A 6208-nucleotide genomic window follows, 5' to 3' on the forward strand; every position below is an offset into this window, starting at 1 on the left:
TTTTGTCAGTTACAGACAGTTCTGGGTGTACTCTGATGCTTTTGCAAATATGTTCCTATAAAAGGGTTTCATCTTCAAGGAATTCATAGAAAAGACTCTGCAAGTACAGGTTTCTGGGAACTGTACTGCTGAACTGAATGAATAAGCATTTTCAGAACTCTAATGGAAAGCTGATGAACTCATAAAAGTGCTAACAAAAGATCAAGATGAAAAAAAAAATTAATTACATGGCACTGAGTGAACCGATGAGGATGAGTATAATTTTTGTGACTTTCTGTTTGAATTAAAAAGAAAAAATTCCAAAAGGACTCAGAGGTAAAGAACATAGAAATCAATTTTCACTGCAAAGTAAAGGAGCTGTTACAGTGGAGGATTACTGGACTGAATGTCAATATTATGACATAGTATGAGTGTGTTTCGTGTTTGGTAATTGCAATCATTGTTGCTTTTGTTGTGGTCATCCATTTACAATGCTTGGTGTCAGTCTATTTATCTCTTGTAAAAATAAAATACAGTGTGTGTGTGTGTGTGTGTGTGTGTGCATGCGCGCGTGTGAAAAACAAAAAGAAATTCTCTAGGATAATGCTGAAAGGACAAAGAGTCATCTTAAAGCTGCTACTAGTAGCTAAGTTGTGAATACTTAAACATCAGTAAGAAAAAGTTATTATCATTATATAAGAAGTTGAGTCTGTGCCTGTGAATGATATTCAAAGAGAGAAAAGTTAAAAATAAAGTATATAAGAGCTACTTTTACTACAACTAAAGGACGTATCATAGGACATTTATTTTAATGAACTTTGAGTGAGTACTGAAAAAAAAAAAGGTCTTACCTAAAACCACAATCAGCAGTTTCCGGAATGCATCTGTCATAGCCTTGTGAATAGCAAGCTTCTGGGTTACCTTCCTTTTCATAAGGAATGACAATGACCCTAAATCCAACCAAAACAGATGAATTTAAAATGCCTATCTGAATAACTGATTTCTAGGTTATGTGTTTAAAACTAAAAATGCCTCTGTCATTCTTAGATCATTATCTTGGTGATTAAGGGCAGGCACAACACTGGGGTACAGCTGAATGTCTCTGTTGTAGGTGTACCCTGGCATGGCACAGTTTTACTGCTCAGATCTATTCTGGAAGTTCCTAAAATACTAACTAGACGGGAAATGCAAACCAAGGACGTGGCACAAATCTCATTTTACTCACAGATTTCAAATGGACAAGCTGAGGCTACACTGCTACAGACCCTGCTCTCCTGTGCATAAAGGGCTGGATTCATACAGTGAGCTAGACTTGGTGGTAGTGCAGATGATCTGGCCTCTCCTCAACCATCACCCACTCAGGTGGATGGTGGAGCCTCCTCCACTCCATTCGCTAACAGCCCTGCCTCTGACTTAAAACCCTAAGCCCAAGTGCCATGGATTCTAGGAAAAAACTCAGTACCAATCGGAATCCCCTTTCTAGGGATCTACATTTACTTTTTCCGCTCAGGCCCCTCTATAGGAGGCAAAGGACTGAACATTTACACAAGAGTTTATTTCAATCTTTAGAAAATGATTTTGTTGGGATAACAGAAGGCCAGAAGACATCTGTATTTGAAGGACTATTTTAGCACAAAACAAATTATTAACCAAAAAAAAACTAACTAATTTTCCCTCCTCCTAAGCTTCTTGGCAGGCAGTCAGTTCTAAAATTCTAAAGTTTAAGGTGCTGTCAGGTATTGCCTAAGATAAAAACCTATATTGTCTATTAGAAAATTAATTACTTTAATATTATAGTGAAATTAATTAAACAAAGAGGCCATTAGACAGAGGTAGCTCTAATGCCGCAGAGCCCTGTGTAAGCAAACCAAAACCCAGGCTTATAAATTCCTCTAGGTTACAAAATTGAAACCTAAGGGCAATCCATCACAAAGAGCCAGCTGGGCTTTAAGCTACAGCCTATCAATAATTTCTTTTCTTTGCTTCCACACTTTCTCTATATGTCTTTCCCCGAGTTCCTGTCGGTGGAGCAGTCCTAACCATTTCTTGTTTGGAGCAGTTTGATTTGAATTGATTTTTGCTCAAATAAACTCTTAAAATGTTTAAAAAAAAAAAAAAAAAAACCTATATTGTCAGGCAGAAAAATTCTTCCCAGGGCTTTAGCTGCTTAGCCAAGGTGATGATGTATCGAAAAGTTGAGTTTCAGAAAGAAAGGAAAGAAGAGAAATCCCACTCCCTCACCTCCCCACACACACACATACTGGAAAACAGACCTTCCTCCAACTTCTCCAGAGGTTCCTCAGCCATGCCAACTCCAGGACTCCTGCACTCGTGGGAGGGCAACACCACCTTGAAAGCACAGAAGAACTTCAGGCTTTGCTTCTGAAGTGGTGTCACAATTTCATCATTTTCCCTTTCTTCAAGGTTAGAAAGATCCTGAAGCTGTTAGGATTTTGAATTAAAGGCTAGACTTCAAAATATTCTGGTGTTAGAGATAAAAACTAAACTCCAGCAATCCCAGGTAATAGTTTAGGTATGCTATAGCTTCAAAGTCAAGTGAGACTTGCAAATGAATGACTAAATATAGACAACACTTTTTTATTATATACCATACAAATACTGGAGAAAATTATGGACACCACCATCCAAGTCATTGAGATTATCACTAATTCTAGGTGGCAGGCCAATGCTCAGATACTTCCATGTGGAAGCCTCTCACATCTCCTCCCCATAGCCCTGCTCTATGCTTCTCTCTAAAGTCTAGGAGTTCAATGTTGAAAGGAGTCTGGTTAGTCAAAGAAAATCTACAGAGTTTACCCTGATGATCCTTTTTGACCACCCATGGAAACCAAAGTAGTAATTTGCCAATTCTTGGCATCTGGAGCTGTCCAGGGCAAGCGTATTATGTCGAACCGCCTTATGTCTGGTGCCGAGACGAACCTAAAGACATAAAAGACCTAAAAATATCACAACCCTACATAGAGACTTATTTTGAATATACCTGAGATTTATCAATACCAATTTCATAGAGTGGTTGTGAAGATTAAGTAGAACATTTTAAGCAATGAGTTTACAGTGAACCCTAAATAAATGTTATTTATTATTTTTAAGTCAGTACTTTTCTGCATCATTTCCAGGGCCCCTGATTAACCGGAAGGTTCCCTGACCTCTGGTGGTGACAGTGATGATGAAGGCAACCAAGGAAGCCCAGCAGAAGCCTATTCCGGGGCTGGGGGTAAGCAAAGGAAGTGAACTGTTTTACTCATCTCATACTGTATGAGATGAGAATATGACCTGAAGAGGAGATAAGATAGACCTGCCACTGAATTAGGACCTTAATCTGTAGCACCCCCTCCCCAAGTTACTAACCCCTGTTAGAAGAGGGAATACGTATACCTCTATAAATGTAAATAAAGCAACCAAAAGAATTAGAGGTTCATCTGCATTAACAAGCTTCTTTGAGAGTGCAAATATTTCCAGTCTTAACTCTCTAAGTAACTTACATATTACTGTGGATTTTTTACATCACTAGTTCTTTCTTAAATGTCTATTTCCATTTCGAACAGGGTGTAGTATAGAAATATAGTCATAAAAATTCAAATAATACAAATAAAGTCAAAGCATTGTTAATTCTTTTTTGATGTGTTTGCACATCTTCCTCTGTCACTAGTTTATGAGCTCCTTAAGTGCTTGAAGGAACCGTATATTATTCTTTCCTTGTTACCAGAAACAAGCATAGATCTTGGCATATAATAGAGGAGTGATGGTCTGTTGACTGAGTGAATGAATGAGTACATAAGAAAATGAAATTACTTTCTCCAACTGAAGCTGCCTGCTGGGAAGGAGAAATGAAGACTAATTTTTAAATGTTGAGTGTCGCAACATTTAAAACAGGGAGGCTAGGCCCTGTACGGTGAGTCATAATGGAGCTGTCCTGGACAATTAGGAAGCTTCAGAAGGGCTCTGAGCCCCTGGGTAGTAGAGACAGTTGACTTCTGGGATAACCTTGCCACAGTTCTTGCTGGCAAACATTTCCCTTCGTGCTACTGAGAAAAACTCAGATACATTAGGCCTTTCCTTCATTTCATTTGAAGATGTTATTCTCTTGTCTGTATTTATAAAAATACAGGGGACAAAAGATAAGAAGTATGTACACCTGCCAATGAATAAAAGAAGACCTAATTGGAACTTCCCTGCTGGTACAGTGGTTAAGACTCTGTGCTCCCAATGCAGGGGACCCGGGTTCAATCCCTGGTCAGGGACCTAGGTCTCACGTGCATGCTGCAACTAAGAGTTTGCATGCCACAGTTAAGGAGCCTGTGAGCCACAACTAAAGGAGCCTGCCTCCTGCAACTGGGGATCCCACCTGCCGCAACTAAGGAGCCCGCCTGCTGCAACTAAGACCCGGTGCAACCAAATAAATAAATAAATAAAATTTAAAAAGAACGCATAATTAAAGTAGGTAACAATTTCGGGGGTGTGGGTAGTAAACTAAGGCTCTGCATTAAATAAAGAAATCTAATACGAATGCCCTTTCCTCTCAACTCTATAGTGACTTGTAGAACATTTTCTTCATTACTCTATCAGTGACGGGCTTTATGCTGTGAAAATCTCAGAACCTAAGCTTATGGAATGGTCGTAATGTCCAGTGTAAGAAAAGAACTCATTACTCACAACTGATACCAAGTAACTGTCTCATAATCTTTCCAGAATCATGCGTAATATCTGAGTGGTTATGTAAAATGGGAAGTAAAATTGGATGGCATGTTAATATGGAATAAGGTTTCTACAATGCATTAAAGAATATTTTAACCATTTTCTGGAATCTGAAGGGAGTTCTGAATAGGCAGTTTCAGAGTGATGATGATGATGAAGCCTCCTTTATGTTACATCTGACAAAAGTTTGTCAAGCTCGGGAGTTCCCGGGTGGCACAGTGGTTAAGAGTCCGCCTGCCAATGCAGGGGACACGGGTTCGATCCCTGGTACGGGAAGATCCCACATGCCGCAGAGCAACTAAGCCCGTGTGCCACAACTACTGAGCCTGTGCTCTAGAGCCCGCGTGCCTAGAACCCGTGCTCCGCAACAAGAGAAGCCATCGCGATGAGAAGCCCACGCACCGCAACGAAGAGCAAACCCCGCTCGCCGCAACTAGACAAACCCGGCGCGCAGCAACAAGACCCAACGCAACCAAAAATTAATTAATTAATTCAAAAAACAATTTGTCAACCTCACAGATTTAAAATCCACATAAAAGTAAATATAAGGAAGACTCTTGTGAAGATTTCTTAAATTAAGGGGCAGCATAAAATGACATGGTGTTTAACATCAGTTAAGTGTGGGTTTGGCCTCTAGTTTCCACATTTACTGTCATCAACCTTAAGTAAGTCACTTAACCATCCTGAGTTCGAGTTTCTTCATCTAAAAAAAAAAAAGAAAGAACTGGGGAACTGGGGGATCAGTGGAGCAGTGCATCTGAGAGCATTCTGTACACCACAGTGCTGTACAAACGCTGGCCTTCCCTGCCCCCACCCCCCGGGATCTTACTTCCCAGACCAGGGATTGAACCTGGGCGCTCAGCAGTGAAAGTGCAGAGTCCTAACCACTGGACCCCCCAGGGAATTCCCGATGGCCTATTAGTTTTAAATTCAGCACTTCATCCCAGTAGAGTGAGGAATTCCACATTTGGACCCACCTTCACTGGAGATGCCTGAAAAAGCTGCTCCTGGTCGCATGCCTTTTGGGCTCTGTGGGGATCCCTTTCTGAATAAACTTTGATGATGGCATAGAACACAGGACCGGCCACTGATGCGTTTGGGAAGACTCGGACCGAATACAGAAGGCCAAACTGGGAGAAGACTGTGAACAGAGAATGCTGTAGGGTGGTCCCATGCTAAGTAAGTGCAGGCAATTTCACGCCCAGGAAGCCAAACCGCCCGTTCCCTTCTATTCCCCCAGCCCTTCGCCGCAGGCAACTGTGGTGAGCCTGCAACTCCAAACACTTCTCATTTCAGGAACAGCTTTCCCTCTGAAATCCTAAGCTTCGAGAAGCATGAGGAGGCAATGCCATCTGCTGGGAACTAGCTCTCAAAAATCTATGGGGGCGAGCTGACTGCTCAGGTCGGCTCTAGAACTAAGATTCCTCTCAGCGCAGCCCACAGGCAGATGAGGTGCTGAAGCAGTACCCCGGGGGCGCCCAGTTACTGGGGCGCGAGGTGGCTTCCTCCAGCC

The 6208-nt window shown here is 41.5% G+C and overlaps 1 pseudogene; it reads right to left on the minus strand.

Annotated features, from left to right (window-relative positions):
- The window catches only part of LOC130705823 (leucine-rich repeat-containing protein 37B-like), a 65072-nt pseudogene that overhangs the window by 18085 nt on the left and 40779 nt on the right, over window positions 1-6208 (minus strand).

This window comes from Balaenoptera acutorostrata, chromosome 20 (assembly GCF_949987535.1).
Source record: "Balaenoptera acutorostrata chromosome 20, mBalAcu1.1, whole genome shotgun sequence".
NCBI lineage: Eukaryota > Metazoa > Chordata > Mammalia > Artiodactyla > Balaenopteridae > Balaenoptera > Balaenoptera acutorostrata.